This window comes from Alexandromys fortis, unplaced genomic scaffold (genome assembly GCF_014885135.2).
Source record: "Alexandromys fortis isolate MF-2015 unplaced genomic scaffold, M_Fortis_MF-2015_v1.1 scaffold_7, whole genome shotgun sequence".
Taxonomy (NCBI): Eukaryota; Metazoa; Chordata; class Mammalia; order Rodentia; family Cricetidae; genus Alexandromys; species Alexandromys fortis.
Window position 1 is genome coordinate 12,786,956 of NW_026067920.1, and position 20,134 is coordinate 12,807,089.

The following is a 20,134-nucleotide window of genomic DNA, read 5'->3' on the forward strand; positions in this document are numbered from 1 at the left end:
GGGCCTTCAATTCAATTCCATTAACAAAATGTCTGTTTTTATGCTAATACAAACCTGTTTTCATACTGTAGCTCTATAACAGCTTGAAGCCAAGGGTGGTGATACTTCTAGAAGTTCCCATATTGCACAGAATTGTTTTGACTATTTTGGACTTTTAATTTTTTATATGAAATTGGATTTTTATTTTCGAGGTCTGTGATAAATTATGGTGGGATTTTGATGGGGATTACATTCAATCTGCAGATTGCTATTTTCACTTTGCTAATCCTACCTATCCAACAGCATCAGAGATCTTTCCATTTTCTGATATCTTCTTCAATTTCTTTCTTCAGAGATTTGAAGTTCATGTCATACAGGTCATTCACTTGTCTGGTTAGAATTACCAAAAGATATTTTATATTATTTGTGGCTATTGTAAACGGTGATATTTTTCTGATTTTTTTCTCAGCCCATTTATTCTTTGTATATAGGAGGGCTAGTAATTTTTTGGAGTTAATCTAGTGTCCCGCCACATTACTGAAGATGTTTATCAGCAATAGGCGTTCCCTGGTGGAATTTTGGGGGTCATTTATGTATACTATCATATAATCCGCAAACAGCGAAACTTTGATTTCTTCCCTTCCAATTTTTATCCCCTTGATCTCTTTCTGTTTTGTCTGATTGCTCTAGCTAGAACTTCGATTATTATATTAAATAGATATGGAGTGGACAGTCTTGTCTGATTTTAGTGGTATCACTTTGACTTTCCATTTAGTTTAATGTTGGCTATTGGCTTTATATAGTATAGTGCCTTTATTGTGCTTAGGTATGTTCCTTATATCCCTAGTCTCTCTAAGACCTGTATCATGAAGGGTTGTTGGATTTCGTTGGAGCCTTTTTCAGCATCTTATGAGATGATTTTATGGTTTTCTTCTTTCGGCTTATTTACATGGTGGATTGCATTGACAGATTTTCATATGTTGAACTATTCCTGCATCTCTGGGATGAAGCCCATTTGATCATGGATGATTTTTTGATGAGTTCTTGGATTCAGTTTGCCAGTATTTTATTGAGTAATTTTGCATCAGTGTTTATGAGATTTGTCTAAAATTTTCTTTCTTAGCTGTGTTTTTGTGTGGTTTGGGTTTCAGGATAACCACAGCCTCATAAAAAGACTTTGGCAATGTACCTTTTGTTTTTATTGTGTGAAACAATTTGAAGAGAACTGGTATTATCTCTTCTTTGAAATTCTGGTAGAATATTTTGCTGTAACTGTCTGATTCTGGGATTTTCTTGGTTTTGAGACTTTTAATGACTCATTCTATTTATTTTGGGGTTATAGGTATATTTAAATTGTTTATCTGGCTTTAATTTAATTTTGGTATGTAGTCTCAATCCATGCAATTTTCCATTTCTTTTAAATTTTCCAATTTTGTGGAGCATATATTTCAAACTATTATCTAATTATTATTATTAATGATTATTATAATATTCTCTGGATTTCCTCAGTGTCTGTTGTTATTTACACCTTTTCATTTCTGATTTTGTTAATTTGAATTTTCTCTCTCTCTTTTCGTTAGTTTGAATAAGGGTTTGTCTATCTTACTGATTTTTCTCCAAGAACAAACTCTTTGTTTCACTGATTCTTTGTTTTGTTCTTTTTTGTTTCTAATTTGTTAATTTCAGTCCTCAATTTGATTATTTTCTGCTGTCTATGCCTCCTTGGTGAGTTGACTTTTTGTTCTAGAGCTTTCAGATATGCCATTATTTGTGGGATGTCCTTCTGTATATAGGTTGCTTTCATTGGATAATGAATAAGGCTTCTTCTGCCAAAGGCTTAGCAGAGTAAAGCCATGTGGGAAATCTGAATAGAGATAGAAAGAGAGTGGGTGGAGTCAGGGAGACCCCATGTAGCTGCTGAAGGAGAAGGACGTGCCAGAAACTTACTAGTAGGCCACAACCTTGTGGTGATTCACAGATTAATATAAATGGATTAATTTGAGATGTAAGAGTTAATTAATAAGAAGCCTAAGCTAATAGACCAAAAATACTGCAATTAATATAGATTCTATGTGATTATTTGGGTCTTGGTGGTGAAGAAACAAATGCACAGACTCTGCTTACAAGCTAGTTCAAGACTTCTTCAGTTCTTCATGCAGGCACTTAGTGCTATGAACTTTCCTCTTAGTACTGATTTCATAGCACCCCATAAGTTTAAGTAAGATGTGTTATGTTTAAGTTAAGCATTATTCAATTTTCATTAGTTTGTAAGGCTTTCTGCAATTAGTGTTATTGTTGAATTCTAACTTTAAGCAATGGTGATCTGATAAGACACAGTGGGTAATTTCAATATTTTCGTATCTGTTGAGGTTTGTTTTGTTACTGAGTATGTGATCAATTTTAGAAAATGATCCCGGAGGTACTGAGAAGAAAGCATATTCTTTTATGGTTGTGTGGGTGTTCTGTAGATCTCTGTTAAGTTCATTTGAGTAATGGCATCTGTTAGTTCTCTTATTTCTCTGTTAAGTTTCTGTATGGCATACCTGTCTATTGGTGGGAGTGGGGTGTTGAAGCCTCCTACTAATAGTGTGAGGGGGTTGATGTGGGATTTAAACTTCAGTAATATTTCTTTTACAAATGTGGGTGCCCTTGTACTTGGGACATAAATGTTTATAAATGAGATTTCATACTGATGAAATTTCCATGTGATAAATATAAAATATCCTTTCCCATCTCTTTGATTAATTATTTTAAAGTCTGTTTTGTTAGATATTAAGATAGGTATACTGGCTTGTTTCTTAGGTTCTTTGTTTTGGAATATCCTTTCCTAACCCTTTACTCTGAAGTAATGTCTGTCTTTGAGGTTGAGGTGTGTTTCTTGTATTTAGCAGAAGCATGGGTCCTGTATTTGTATCCATTCTAATAGCTTTTGTCTTTTTATAGGTGAATTGAGACTATTGATATGAATAGATATTCATGACCAGTAATTGTTAATTCCTCTTATATTTGTTTTTGGTGGCGGTAGTGTTTGTAAGTTTTCCTTCTTTTGGATTTCTTGGTGTGAGGTTATCTGTTGCCTATGTTTTTGTGAGGCAGCTAACTTCCTTGAGTTAGAGTTTTCCTTCTAGTACTTTCTATAGGGCTAAATTTGTGGATAGGAATTGTTAAAATCTTACTTTGTCATGGAATATCTAGTTTTTTTCTGTCTATGGTGATTGAGAGCTTTGTTGAGTATAATAGTCTAGGCTGGCATTTGAAGCCTCTTAATGTCTGCAGAATGTCTTTTTAGGACCTCTGGCTTTCTGAGTTTCCATTAAGAAGTTGGGTGTAATTCTGATAGGTCTGCCTTTTTCAGCTATTAGTATTGTTTGTTTATGTGTTTGGTGCTTTGCTTATTATATGACTGGGGGACTTTTTAATTTTTTGATCTAGTCTATGTGTTGCTCTTTAAGTTGATTGTACTTTTATAGGTATATCCTTCTTTAGGTTGGAATAGTTTTCTTCTATGATTTTGTAGAATATATTTTCTGTGCCTTTTAGCTGGATTCTCCTTCTTCTATCGCTGTTATTCTTAGGTTTGGTCTTTTCATGGCATCCCAGATTTCCTGAATGTTTTATGTTAAGAATCTTTTGATCAAACATTTTATTTGACCAATGAGTCTATTTCCTTTATTGTATCTTTAACTCTTTAGATTCTTTCTCTGTGTTCTGTTGATTATGCTTGCATCTGTAGCTTCTGTTTATTTACCCAGATTTTCCATTTCCCGCATTCCCTCTGTTTATATTTTCTTTACTGCCTCTATTTCAATTTTCCAGTCTTGGACTCTTTCCTTCACTTGTTTGATTGGATTTTTATTTTGGCTTTCTTTGAGTGATTTATTGATTTCCTCTAATTTTTGTTTTTTTTTTTCATTTCTTTAAGGGATTTTTTTATTTCCTCTTTAAGAGCTTCTATTTTCTTCATAAAGTTATTTTTAAGGTCATTTTTTTCTGCTTCATTTCATTGGGATGTTCAGATCTTGCTGTTGTAGAACCATCAGTTTCTGGTGCTACCATATTGCTCTTTATGTTATTGAATGTATTCTTACACTTCTGTATACCTATCTCTTCCTCCAGTCAATACATATGGGGCCTGAGGCTCCAGTGATCCCTGTCCCTCCAGCTTTAGGTAGGACTGATGGGGCTGGTGGTTGCTTGCATTGCAGGGGATGGTTGGCAGAAGAGGATGCTGCTGCCTAGTTGCTGTGGGTGCCATGGTAGGGGAAGTATAGGGGCTAGGGCCTAGACAGCAGGGCTCTCCAGCTGGGATATGAGACACTCATCTGTCTCTCCAGGTACAATTAGAGGCAGTGGGGCCAGTGGTCATTGGTGCCATGGGGGGATCATTCCCTACAATATATTTTTTAAGTACAGAGGGAAACTCTTTTCTGTGCTTCTTAATATTCATTTATTTCCCAACATTTCCAAGGTAGAAATATCTGTTTTGGAAAATCCTAATCCTCCTAATGTTCATAGGTCTTCCACATATTTGAGTAAGCTGATGTTTGCTTCATTTGTTGTAATTTCTACTGGACCCAACTACATGTCCAACTCCCCGAGTCAAAAAAAAAACCTTCATTTTCTGAACTCTATCTTTATGTCTCTCCATTTTCCTCTGTGTATATGGTATCCTCTTTCTCAAATATAATCCATATAATGTGTTCAATACTAAAATTCAAGTTGCTCTTCATCATTAATCATTTCATTTATATACTCACCTCAGTTATTTATATACGCTAGATGATTACACAGCTCAAATAGTTTGTTTCTTTTTTATGTATTATCGTACACTTTAACTGCCTATTAATTGGTGCTTGTGAGTATATGCACACAGTTATATGAAGTGCATAACTGTATGTGTTTAGTGGTGAGTACATGTTCATGTGTGTGTACGTTTGTGTGTACATGTGTGTGTGAGAAAGAGAGTGAGTGGATAAGAATATGGAGACTAGAGGTCAATATGGATTGTCTTTTCTCGCCCAGGTTTTCTGAGATAATTTCTCGCATTTTGCCTAGAACTCAACCATTAGCCTAGGCTAGCTAGCAGCAAGACCTAGGGATCTGCTTGTCTCTGCCTCCCCAGCTTACAAACAAATGCTGGGGTTACAAGCATACACCACCATGCCCAGCTTTCTTATGTGAGTTATGATCTCTATGCTTCTACAGCAGGTATTTGACCAACTCACTGAGGTATCACCTCTATTGTGAAATATTATGCTAACTAGGCAAAGATTACTATATTTGGTTTATGCTGTGGAATACTACTTTAACTGTGTAAAGGTGTGTTACATTTGTTTATGCTGCATTTGTTTAATGATGTAATGATACATTAAACTTTTTGTGCTATTTTTTTATTATGTAAATATGTGTTGTAATTGTTTCAACTTACCTGCATAAGGCACCTGATTGGTCTAATCAAAAGCTGAATGGCCAATAACTAGGCAGGAGATGGATAGGCAAAGCTGGAAGGCAGAGAAAATAAGTAGAAGAATGAGAAAAAAGGAGAGAAGGAGAAGCAAAAGAGTGAGAAAGAAAAAGAAATGTCTAGGGTAAGAAGCTAGGCATCCACCAGGCAGATACACATAAGAAGCAGTGAAAGTGAGACAGAAAGAAAGAAAGAAAGAAAGAAAGAAAGAAAGAAAGAAAGAAAGAAAGAAAGAAAGAGAGAAAGGAAAAAAACCTCGAGGCATGTGGTATATAAAGAGAAACAGTTTAAGTTAAAAGAACTAGCCAGAAACGAGCCTAAGCTAGGCCAAACATTCATAACTAATATTAAGTTTCCATCTCATGATTTGGGAGCTGGGTGACAGCCCAATGGAAAAAGCCTGGTACATACTTCAACCAATTGTAGTAAGCATTCTTAACACAATTTATATTTATTAAATATAAATTGGATCAATAGTTTTTCTCTTCATCAGTATGTCTCTTAACTATAAAGACAAGAGAATAAACTAATTTGGCTTAACTCATCTATGTATTGGTTACTGTTAGAAACATTTTCTTTCTTGAAAAAAAAAATAGTAGTCAATATCCTTTTGCTGTGAATGTCCCAGTTTTCTTTCTGTAACTTATCTTAGACAGAACTTTATTTATTCACCGATTTTTGTATTTTATCTCTTATCTCAAAGATGTGCATCTCAATAATTTGTCTTAACCTATCATGGAGTCATTCACTCTGCAGCTAAAAAGCTACCAAGTATCTAGATAGCAAGCTTCAAATTGCATTTATTCTGATTTTTTTTTATTATTTTGAATTTTACTTGAACATACTAGTCTATTTGGTTCTTATAGTCATAGTATCTGGTGATTTTTATTGGCTATATTTTCTATAAATATTACACTTCTTTTTGCCTACTTAAAATATTGACCTGGTTATTTATAATTTCCATTTCTTTATTCAGATACATCATATATTTGCTGGAAGTATTTTGGAAGCTTTTATTATTGCTCATGAGCCTATTCCCTTATGTTTTCAGTTACTACTATTGTTGTGTCCAATAGTAAATTTTGATTTACTATCAAATAAATTGCTTTTTTTTAAAGGTCTCCAGTGTACTTGACACAGCCAAATCATCACATTTCCTTCCTTAATTTTCCCAGAAACCTTTCAGCCACAATTACTCTGGCACTGATTTATAAATTAAACCATGTCAAGGAGATTTTTTTTCTTTTAATTACAAATTTGATGACTTTTTGCCTTGCTAAAATTCTTCATAATCCTCATTATAAAAGCAGACAGTAAATTCAGAAGCTTTATGCTTTTCACACCCACTACTACTCCTACTTTATGTCCATATTCCTTCTTCATAATTACAACCTCGTGTTTCACTGATTTCCATAAAGCTCCCTGAACACACAGGAAATGCCATTTGACTGTGGATAAGATTTAAACTCTGCTGGAATCTCTCTCTCTCTCTCTCTCTCTCTCTCTCTCTCTCTCTCTCTCTCTCTCTCTCTCTCTCTCTCTCTCTCTCTCCTGAAAGCATATCTGTAGGGAGCAGAGAAAGCCTGACTGTGTGAAGCCATGTTTGAATGTATGCTGTTGACATGGGTACAGCCAAGTCAAAGACACAAGAACCTCAGATTTATGGAAGAGTGCCAAGCCTTCCTTTTGCCTGAGAATGAGGCTCTAAAAAATGGTAAAGCCTCTGGTTCATGTGTAGATGTTGATAATATGAGTAAATGTGTCCACCATAGCTTTCTCCTCTAACTCCATGAGATCATGGCTTGAAGCCTACTTCCTTAGAGAGACTGCTCCCACTGAAATTATGATAAGAAAAAAACCTACCTCCTTGATCTAGCGGTATGCCATAGATCCCGCCTCCTTGTTTATCTATGTGTAATAACCCTGCCTCTTTGTTCAGCTGCATGCAATATCCTTGCCTCTCTTTTTAACTCTATATAATAAACACTATGCCCTTCCATGGAGCTGCAAATGTGGTTTCTCTAGCTGAAAGCCCAAACCACTTGATCCCAGCCTTCTGTGTCTCTGTGTGTCTGTCATTTCCTTATTCCCTTGCCACCACAATCAAGTACCTGGAGCCATGCATGCTGTCTCTCTCCCCCATCCTTCTCTGTGTGTTTCTATGTGAGTATGCATGCATTTGTGTGTGTGTGTGTGTGTGTGTGTGTGTGTGTGTGCTCAATGTTTACTTTGAGCATCTCTCCAATGCATGGTGAGTGCACAGGCTACAGGCAATACTATTCATCTCCATGACCCAATTATCAGTGTGGGCTCCTAAAATGCAACCACATCACATTCAATAAGGACTGCATATTCCCAGAAGAGTATTTCAGCAGCTTTATTGTGGCTGCCTTCAAAAATTTCAAAAGTGTATTTGGAAATAGAGGAAATACTTTGCGATAAAATTTCATTCCTAGTAAAAGTTTTAATATTTAGGTTATAAGTAAAATATTTCAAATAATAATTCCTGCTAATAAGTGGGTATTGCCCTAGCATTCTGCATTTCTGTCTTTTAGGGTAGAAATGGAGATTTCTGACAATCTAGAGCATGGGAACAAGAGATTGCCACTTTGCTATTTGTTAAAATGACTTCTTGTGTAATGTCATTTTTGCCCTTTAAAAGCTTTTGTCAAGCCTTTGTTTCAGAAGGAAAACATGAACATTTTGTTGACATGTCAAAAGATAATACGCTAAGATAATACTCATAAGTGGAATTAGTGAAGATTTGCTAAAATCGTCTCTATTTGTCTTTTGCTTTAAAGTGCAATGTTTTCTAAAGAGTAGGAATTTCATGACTAATATGCAGACATGGCAAATCTAACCATGGCAAATATAAATGCCAAAATAATGTTCCCACTAGCAACTTACTAATAAAACTTCATCTGCAGAAAAATATAAGCAATTTTCACTGAAAGCACAGTTAAATTGGAACACGTGTGATGTACCTTCCACTTCACACAACTTAGACTCAACAAAGAAAGAATTTCAACTGGGAAACTGCCTAGATCACACTGCACTGACTCCTGTCTGTGAGGGAGTTGTCTTAACTGATGTAGGAGGGCCCAGTCTTCTGTGGACAATATCATCTTCTGGGCAGTTGGTTCTGGGCCTTGTAAGATATCTAGCTGGGCGTGAGTCTCTGAGCAAACCACAAGCCAGCAAGTGGCCGAGCAAGCACATTCATTTATAGTCGCTACCTTCAGGCGCATGCCTTAGATTTCAGCTCTGACGTCCTTCAGTCATGGACTGTAACTAAGTGAAATAAACCCTTTCCTCCCAAAGTTGCTTTTGGTCAGAGTGTTTTATTACAGCAACAGAGTGAAAGTAGAACCATCACTAAGTAAGTGGCCTGCCTTGCTCCATAGATTCAGGTAATTTCCTCTAAAGGACACAGAAAAGTATGGCAGAGAAAAACCATTAACCCAAGCTCATCAACTATGGTACTGATATACTTTGTATATGTGTCTTAGTTAGGGTTTCTATTACTGTGATGAAACACCATGACGAAAAAACAAGTTGGGGAGAATAGGGTGTTTTAGGTTTTTACTTCAACATTGTTGTTTCTTCCTAAAAGAATCTAAGATGGGAACTCAAACAGGACATGATCCTGGAGGCAGGAGCTGATACAAAGGCTACGGAGGAGATCTGCTTAGTGGCTTGGTCCTCATGGCTTGTTCTGCCTACCTTCTTATAGAACCCAGGACCAGTAGTCCAGGGATGGCACCACCCACCATGGGCCAGGCCTTCCCCCACTGATCACTAAATGAGAAAATGCTTACAGCTGGGTCTCACTGAAGCATTTCCTCAACTGAAGTACCTTCCTCTGATGACGAGCTTGTGTCAAATTGACAGTACAGTATGAAAGTGCTTGTCTTGGAATTATTGTAATTTCCAAAAACATGTAAATCTTCCCTGTTGCCATTTATTTCAGGTGTAAATGAGTACAGCAGCCAACATAGGCTTGGATGCAGAAATGAATGTCCCACCCACATGTGTGATTGCCAAATTCTTTTATAGCTATTGGACTGTGTGCCTTACACCCCTGTAAAAGGATTAACCTTGACAATAGGCTCCTCGAGCTACCTCTAAGCAGTTGTTCATGCAGCCCCCTTGCTCCTTTGTTGTTTCTACCATCATATCACTGATAACCCCAGAGCAGATGAACAGAAAGTGACACTTTCACATGTTTGAGATGTCTGAATGACTTAAAAGTCTTTCTGTATACAAATAATCTTATTCCCAGTGGGATTGTTTTATCAGGGTGACATCAAAGGTTATAAAGGGTTATAGGGTTCTAAAGGGTGACATAGAAGTATGTAAAACTAGAATGCTACATTTGTAACTACAGAAACTATTCCAGTAACTAGCACTGTGATCTGCAATGGACACACACATATATTGCATGTTGTATGTATGTATATAGAGGACAGAGGAAAACCTTTGGAGGCTGAATCTGTCTATCCACCTTCACGTGGGTTCCAGTAATTAAAATCGGGTCTCCAGGATTTCACAGTGATCTCTTTCACCTGGTGAGCTGCTCCATTGTCCTTAGAATCTTGTTTTAACAAATGGTTCTTTGTGTTGGTTTCTAGGCACTATCAACTCTTCCTACGCTGGCCTCTGACTTCTGCTTTATGCACCCTTGCGTCTTTATACATCTGGACAAAACTCCAAGACTTGGAAAAAAAAAACCCTATCCCTTGTATGCTTCTCTCATCACTGTGAAGATGGAGTAAGATGAAGATTCTGGTGAGCTTGGTTCAAGGGTTCTCCCTGTGAAAGGACAGGTAAATGAGATTTCAGTCCTATTCTTTGAGAATGAATCATTTCATTCAGACAAGAAACACCACTGAGGCTGAAACTGTACATCAGCTCGCATCACTGTTACCAGAACACCCAGATTTCCCCTGCAGAGTCCTCATATACATCAGCTTCAAACTGGTTACTATCGTTTGGTTATTCCTCTTAAGAAACAGTAGGAGCCTAGCGGTGGTGCGCATCTTTAGTCCCAACACTTGTGAGGCAGAGGCAAGACAATATCTTTGAGTTGGAGGTCAATCTGGTCTACAAAGTGATTTCCAGGAAAGCCAGAGCTATTACACAGAGAAACTCTGTCCTGAAAAACCAAAAAAAAAAAAAAAAAAAAAAAAAAANAGTGATTTCCAGGAAAGCCAGAGCTATTACACAGAGAAACTCTGTCCTGAAAAACCAAAAAAAAAAAAAAAAAAAAAAAAATACAAGAAAAAGAAAGCGAGAGAGAGAAGTAATAGAGAGTACCATGCCACATTAGGTAACGTAAAAGCCTGGTGGAGTGGAATTCCTCCTACAGAGCAAGAATTATTCCAACCTCCAGACTGCTCTCCTGTACCTGGAATTAAAATTCTGCGAGGATGAATGAATGTGTCTTTGTATTAAAAAAAAAAAAAAACACCCCAAGAACCAGCACTTGATTGCAAGGAGACATGACTTATTAAAAGACCAGTGTTTCTCCTTGACTTTAAAGCATATTTAGCCTCAAATTCTACTTCCCTTCCCAACATTTGGTTTGAAGTGCATCTCCCCATGCACACATTCTCTCACTAGTCTTTCTTTACTTAATATTCCACTTTCCTCTCTCTAAGACTCCCTCATGCGGTTCATGAGGAAAGAAATGCCCAACCCCTATCTGGTCCTGTTTCACAGGGAATGCTGAAACCTAGAGGAACATGTGGAAAGTTTCCCTTGTGAAAAGCATTAGCAATCTTAGCACAGCTCCAGGAAATCTCGCATGTTCTGACCTGTGGAACATGAGACGCCGGGATCAGCTCTCATAATGAATCTGATCCAGAAGGAAAAGTGTCCTTTCTCAAAGCAGCCAGGCTCTATGTCACAGGCACTTTCATTGTTGTTCTCTTCTCCCGTGGATGTCACACTACCATTTTCAAGTATTAAGCAAGCAGACTCCAAGCTACCACCACCCCAAGATTCCTCTACTGAGAACCAAATGCACTGGCCCATATGTGCATACAGCTCAGGCCCTCAATCAAGGCCTCTTCCAGATTCTTCTGTGTCCTTGTTCTTAGCATATGCTCTTATGACCACAATTAAGAAATATTTAAACTGCTGGCTTTGGTACTTTAGGCATCCTGACTTGTCCCCTCCAGCCTTGTCCTGTGGAGGCAGCTATACCAGACACCCATAAAGAACCTATTCATTGATCATCTTTGAGCACATCCTGCCCAACTTCCTCCACTAAATTTGCTGAATGACAAAACTGAAACGTATCATACACCAAGCATTGTGCTAAATCTACGTGAACGAAGTGAAGGGTAGACGTGACATACTATAGCACCTTACCCTCTCTACACATACACGATATGTATTACACCACACACACACACACACACACACACACACACACACACACTGTAGAGATTCACTTTTCTCTAGCTTGAGCATTGTGCAGCTCACAGCTCATGAATAATTCTCTCCAAGAGATAAGACAGCATGGGCCTGGGTGCCTTTCAGAATCTGTTGAAGAAAGGAAGAATGCACAGATGCACTCCATCCTTTGACAGGAATAAAGCACAGGAAATCAGCATTTACACGCAGAGAAAAAGGAGGCTCTGTTCCCTTATCACTGGTTTGTAACTTCACAGTCAGAATTGAGTTAAGTCTAGAGATCTATATCCAGGGATAAAAGCTTTTGAAAAAGAAACGGGCTCCAGGTTTGTACATGAAAATTAACTTTCTTGTCGCAATTATTTTCAACTACCATGAGTAGTTGAAATAATAAGTAGATCATTTCTCAGATTTCTTTTGTCTTTGTGTTTGATTATAAAGTTGTTTTTTCAATCAAATAGAATCTAACTTTATTGTTTGAACAGAAAATAGCTGTCACACATCTGCATCGAGCCTGTGTTTTAGAACCAACATTTGTGAACTCTATAGCATAATCAAGAAAAAGAACCACAAGTATCTCAATAGGAAACTGTGGCTAGATGGCAATTCAGAGCAGTTATGAAGAACTAGATCTCCTGTTCTTATCTAGGGGGGTGTCTTTCAAAGCATATGTCCTAATAATTATTTTTATTTCTAATGTCTCTAAATTTATTTAATTAATTTTGTTATGGACTTGAGAATGTGTTTTCTGCAATTTTCTAGAAAGTTCTGGTGCCCAGGCATCTTAGGGTTAGTGGAAACAGATAATACAATTACAAAAAAAAAAAAAAAAAAAAAAAAAAAAAAAAAAAAAAAAAAAAAACACTTTGAAAATAATACATTTTTTAAATGACAATGATGTGGTCTAGAATATGCCACACTGACATGAGAATTATTTTGAGCTAAAGACACTTGCACATCTACAGCTGGAGGAAGCAGCTTTCTCCATTCTTTTTTTATCTTGCAAAAACAAAACTTTTATAAAGAGTTCAGTTGTCACTGATACCCTCTCTGGAAGTTTCACACTTGCAAGACTGATACATTACCAAAGACAAGAATGCTTTAGTATATGAAACCGCATGAGCACATATTGTCATAATGCTTTCATATCTCCCATCTCCTTTCCTAAGAGTCCATTTGCTTTACCTTTCCCAGTCCTTTTCTAAGGTATTATGTGACTAGCATCTTAACCAGCTACTTGAATCATGTTTGTCTTTGAATTCTTATATATGTGTACAATTAATTTTAGTTATTTCCTCTTCCTAAGAGTCCTGCATCTGTTTAATTCTCAGGCCACTAGATCTAAACATAAAAAGATAGAGAGGCCTGCTGGGTGGTTCAGCAGGTAAATGCATCTGTCACCAAACCTGAAGTTCTGTCTCTTTCACCCATATGGTGGAAAAAGAAGAAACTCATACAAGTTGTCCTCTAACATACATACACATATCACATGCATTCTCATGCTAAAAGACAATAAATACATAAATAAAATGCAAAATTTAAAAAAACTGGTTTTTTTTTTCTAAAAGTAATACTAACCCAAGTGTAGTTTTCTGTAGAAGATACGCAGATAGTAAGAGAATGGGCTGAACTTGCTTTGCCTAAGGCTGTAGTAATGACTAGTCTTTGTCAAATTGACTATATCTAGAATTACCTACATCCTAAGTGCCTGGGTATACCGGTGAGGAATTTTTCTTAATTATATCATTTGAAGGGAAGACCCATCTTCAATCTATATATTTTGAGGTGGAAAAAAAGTCAGTATTAATCTGGGCAACACTTTTAGCTGGCAGCCTATACAAAGGGCATGGAAGAAGGAAGCTCTCTTTCTTTGCCTGTTTGCCCTCACTCTCACTGGTAAGCCCATTCCTTCATTGACATTACAGTCTACCTCTTCCAGGACCTGAAAAATGTTGAAGATCAGCTGAGACATTCATCCAGCCTTGTGGACTGAACAAATACTAGATTCTTGGGCTTTCTGTTGATAGACAACCATTGCTGTACTAGCTCGACCATAACCTATAAGACATTCTTTAAAAATCCCATATATATAATCCAATGAGTTTTCTTCCTCTGGAGAACCTTGGCTAATAGAGATTTTGGTACCAGGAGTGTTTTTAGAGCAAGGAAAGTATAAGGATGATTTTTTTTTAGGTATCTGAAATAATATTTCCAATTTGTCAACATCTACTATTACTAAAGCCTCTCCTAGACAATCAGATATTACTTAATACCAATAGTGTGAACTAGTTTACAAATTGTGGAATCAAATATATATATATTATTATTCTGAATTCAAGAATTGTGAGAGGCAAGATGGGATTTAGTGACTATGTATATAAAACTTTTGACAGTTTGGGACAAATAATTAAAATGATGATGTTGATTGGTTGTTCCTAGTGTCTCTGAATGAATTGACTAAGAAAGAAAATTAATTCAAAGGTAAAACTAACCAACTTCTAGCATGTCAGAATATAATGAAGGGCAACTATGGTCTCAGTGATAAAATTGACGGCCTCCGGATGCACAAAAAGTCTAAAAAGCTTTATCTTGAGTCTCAATTTTATTCTTCACTGAAAATAGAACCAACACACATATTTTAAATACAGCAGATAGACATTAAATGAAATAGTATTAAATTAATTAGCACCCACACATCATCCTTAAAAGCTCTTTGAATAAGTATTTTAATAGTCAATAAATTCAAATTATTTTAATCATAAAGTGACTTTTTTGTTCCATTTATACCATAAATTCATATTTGAATACATTTTAGTCTTGAAAGCTTTCTAAATGATCATATCCCATTATTGGTTTTTTGTAAAGCATGTATAGAACTGAAAACTTCCATTTTTAAAGGCAATGATGCACTAAATAATAAACAAGTGCTCAAGAATAAGGAAGATTTTCAATTAGGAGCTCACAATTGATCAAGCAACACAAACCTACTCAAGAATGTTTTAAATCACTAACTCCATCCCTATGAGCAGTATTAGACTATTTTCAGTTCAGTCAATCAGAATAATCAAAGACATATCCCCAAACATACAAAAATGAAAACAGAAGGGAATTTTATAGCAGTGTATTTCTTAGTTATTTGAACTGTATGCTACAATATCTTATCTCCAATTATCTACAAATTTTTATCAACTGTCAATGTAATGAGTTCTTACCTAATTTTGTTGGAAGTAGATAAATTAAAACTCTGGAAGCTTTGAAGGCCCAAACTGGATGCCATTCAGTTTCTTGGCCTTTAGGCAGTATCCCTGACATTTCAGTGAGGCAACTCAGATGAGTTACCCCTGACGAACTCAGTATTGATGTAATTAGATGTGAAACCTGAGAGTTCTTATGAGTGACAAAGGCTTTCTTATCTTATTTTGCAGAATGCAGTCATTCTAGCCTCTGTGTAGGCTAAAGAGTGCTTATCCAACTGGCCCAAGAGCACCAGTTGCCCAGGTATGCAGCAGTCATACCCAGACGTAAGTGTACCTTAGTCTGACCACAAGAACAGAGTCATTGGAAGAGGTTCGGTAGATAAGACTATCAGAGAACGTTGGTGAAGCAAAGAGGGATGTGAACTGAAGCTATGTCACTTTCCAAAGGGTGTTTGGTAGCTGGTTAATTTGTCATTTTAAGAATTAAGGACATCACCTTGGGCACCTGGGAGCCACTCTAGGTTCCCAAGGCAATGTCCCCAGTTAGTTCCTTGGGCAGCTGAGGATAGAGAACCTGAAATGACCCTATCCTATAGCAATACTGACGAATATCTTCCATATCACGGTAGAACCTTCATCTGGCAATGGATGGAGATAGAGACAGAGACCCACACTGGAGCACTGGACTGAGCTCCCAAGGTCCCAATGAGGAGCAGAAGGAGAGAGAACATGAGTAAGGAAGTCAGGACCACGAGGAGTGCACCCACCCACTGAGACAGTGGGGCTGACCTATTGGGAGCTCACCAAGGCCAGCTGGACTGTGACTGAAAAAGCATGGGATAAAACCAGACTCTCTGAACATGGCAAACAATGAGGGCTGATGAGAAGCCAAGGACAATGGCACGGGGTTTTGATCCTACTTCATGTTCTGGCTTGGTGGGAGCCTAGCCAGTTTGGACGTTCACCTTCCTAGACATGGACGGAGGCGGGAGGACCTTGGACTTTCCACAGGGCAGAGAACCCTGACTGCTCTTTGGACTGGAGAGGGACAGGGAGAGGAGTGGGAGGAGGGGGAGAAGGGCGGGAGGAGGGGAGGGAAATGGAAGGAGGCGGAAACTTTTTTTTTCTCAATAAAAAATTTAAAAAAAGGAATTAAGAACAATTAATACTGTGATTACTTGCCAATGTTTCATAGCATTTTTATTTATAAAATATCCAAGTATTCATTGTTTATCAGTTAATTTACACATTGATCTAAGACCTGAAAGATTGGAAAGGATCTAGAAACTGTAACTTACCTGTTATATTAAAAATTAATTTTTTTGAAAAATGAAATTTGTCAGTAAATGAATAGAATTGGAAAAGATTATGTTGACTGGAATAAACCCAAACAAAGAAATTAAACACTGTATGTACTTTCTCATCTGAAGCTCTGGACTCCAAATCTCCAGAAATGAGTACAGTATGCAAAAGTAACTACAGAAACAAGGAAGATAGGGGGGATTATGGCAGAGGATATAGGTGAAGGAGTAACATTGAGGAAGATAATGGGGTATAACTGATTTTAAGGGAGAAATGGGGAAATGAGAGAACTCTAATTAGGAATATTGGAGGGAAATAAATTATGTATATCTTTGAATATCTAAGCATTTGTGGTCAGCTCATGACAAGTCTAGCAAGCCTGGTCCATTAGTCTCACAGATATTTTGTCTAATAAGTGAAAACTGATTATTAAACAATTATTAGATGGGAGAAATAGAAAACAACGGCATCTCTCTGTTTGAATATGTTAATACTTTTACGAAAAGAATCAACAATTGACCTATACTTGACCATCAGGCAGTGAGTATAATCACTCTTGTAAATCAATATTTTTTATATTATCTGTGTGCTCAGACATGAATAGAGTGATTGATTTTTCTTGAAGCATAATGGTCACCCATGTCCTTGCTCATACACTGCCTGGTTGACCATATCCTTTCTCTTACCTCTTTTGATTATAATGTTGAAATGTGAAGTTAGTTCACATTAAATATGGAAAATATCTGCCATAAATTTAATGAATGGTTTGACTTTATAGAAAAACAATTTGATCAGATCACTGCTTGTTTTTATTTCAGAAAAGCTGAACTCAGTTTTTCCCATTCATTAAAATATGAGACTCTATGACAAGCACTTCATTCACCTACAAGTAGACATAGATCAGTTCCTCATCCTTGGCCATCACTCTAAAACGGTAAGAGCTTAACGTCATAGATTAATACACTTAGAGTAATAATCAATACTCCACACAAATCAAAATGTAAATAGTTTGCCAACTGCTAGATATTCATGAATAAAAAACATAGGACTTAAATCATAGATAAATGCAAAAGGCTGTTCTTCTTTCTGGAAATTATTCATCACAGTTCCCAGTAAAAGCCCAACTTGTGGCAGTAAAGAGCTAACATTTGGAACAGCCCTGTTTTTTTTTTTTTTTTTTTTTTTTTTTTTTTTTTTTTGTCTTTTTTTTTTGTTTNGTCTTGGTTGTTTTCTTTATTTTTTATTGCTTTATAAATAAGACCATTTAAAATTTCCACTTCATCCCCTCCTCCCATTTCCCTCCCGCTCCCCCACTCACCCTCCCCTCTCCCCCTCCAGTCTTAAGAGAGGGCAGGGTACCCTGTCCTATGGGAAGTCAAAGGCCCTCCCCGCACTATCCAGGCTTAGGAAGATATGCATCCAAATAGACTAGGATCTCCAAAAAGCCAGTACATGCAGTAGAGACAAATCCCAGTGCCATTATCATTGGCTTCTCAGTCTGCCCCAATTGTCAGCCACATTCAGAGGGTCCAGTTTGATCTTATGCTCATTCAGTCCCAGTCCAGCTGGCTTTGGTGGGCTCCCATTAGATCAGGCATACTGTCTCAGTGGGTGGACCAACCCCTCGCGGTTATGACTTCTTTGCTCATGTTCTCCCTCCTTCTGCTCTTCAAATGGACCTTGGGAGCTCAGTCCAGTGCTCCGATGTGGTCTCTGTCTCTATTTCCATCTGTTGCCGGATGAAGATTTTATGGTGATATTCAAGACAGTCATCATTGTGACAATGGGACAAGGCCAGTTCAGGCATCCTCTGTTCCACTGCCCAGGGTCTTAACTGGGGACATCACCATGGACACCTGAAAACCCTTCTAGAGCCAAGTCTCTTGCCAACCCAAAAATGGCTCCCTTAATTAAGATATCTTCTTCCCTGCTCCCATATCCATCCTTTCTCCATCTCAAGCATCCCACTCCCCCAAGATCTCTCCAATCCTCCTCTTCTCCCTCTTTCTTCCCCTCTCCCCTCCCCCCAGCCTCACTCCCACCGCCATGCTCCCAACTTTTGCCTGGCAATCTTGTCTGCTTCCAATTTCCAGGAGGATCTATATATATTTTTTCTTTGGGTTCAACTTATTACTTAGCTTTTCTAGGATCACCAACTACAGGCTCAATGCCCTTTGTTTATGGCTAGAATACACTAATGAGTGAATTTATACCATATTCGTATTTTTGGGTCTGGGTTATCTCACTCAGGATAGTGTTTTCTATTTCAATCCATTTGCATGCAAAATTCAAGATGTCATTGTTTTTTAACTGTTGAGTAGTACTCTAGTGTGTAGATGTACTTTCTTTATCCATTCTTCCATTGAGGGGCATCTAGGTTGTTTCTAGGTTCTGGCTATTAAAATTAATGCTGCTATGAACATAGTTGAATAAATGTTCCACCTTTATAGCTTAGTTTTGTGCTATACAGTCATAATCTCGTATACCACATTCACTTCTGTGAATAGTTCTACATTACATTTGTGTTAAATATTCCATAGGACACAACACATATACACACACATTGACTCATGCACATAGACCCTCTCTGAGATGTTAAGTACCCTCGAAATTTCAGATATCAAGATGACTTGATATCACCCACCCAGAGTATAAAACAAGATCTTCAAACAAAAAATTTTGGTTTCAAATTTATAAGTCACAGTGTTTATCTTTTCTTCATTAAAACATCTTAAAACTTTGCAGACAAATGGATAAAATTAGAGAAACATACATATATTTTTAAATAAAACTTTTCATTTGGGATGACAACCCACTCCTCAAATTCAAAGGCTATTTGACAAAATTCCAAACACCCTTTATGGTTGTTTGCCATGATTATCCAAGAGACTCTTAAAGTATTACAAATAATGCTATTGTCCTTGGTTGATCCCAATAATTGAAAAGTATGGTGTCTATTTCTGAGGATACCATGCACTTCAGACAGAGACCCCAGAGACACCCAATCTGGGAGTGACCTGAATGCCTCCTTCGTGAGGACTAGCTATCCTGGTATCAAAAAAGAAAGCTCCCCAAATCAGAAAGTAATCAACAGTCTTACCCCACTATGAAGCCTATGAATCTCAATAAAATCAACATGTTCAAATATGCCTAAGGGTGCAATAATAGTGACATGCATATCTTGTCCATAACCAATAGTTCTCTAATTAGACTTAAAACCCACTCAACAGAAAGGAAATTGTAGAAGGAGGCTGCTTACTTGTCCTGGTTGCCCAGAACCAAAATAACCACACATAAACTATATTAATTAAATCACTGCTTGACCCATTAGCTCTATCTTCTTATTGGCTAACTCTTATATCTTAATTTAACCCATTTTTATAAATCTGTATATCACCACAAGATCATGGCCTACCAACAAAGTTTCAGCATGTCTATCTCTGGCAATGGCTCCGTTGCTTCTTGCTGACTCTGCCCTTCTTTTTTCCAGCATTCAGTCCAGGCCTCCCCCAACTATCTAAGTTCTGTTCTATCTACAGGCCAAGGCAGTTTCTTTATTCATTAATGGTAATCACAGCACAAAGAGGGGACTCCTACATCAGGAAATCATTCCTGGTACTGGAAACCTAGCCAAAAACTCAGGGCTCGTAATGACATGGATCTTGGAGGGGGAGCTACAACTACCACTTTACTAGAACAGCATAGTCCCTGGCTACATTCACAGTATGTGTCCTTATAAATACAGGGAAGTATAGTCCTTATCCTTCACCAA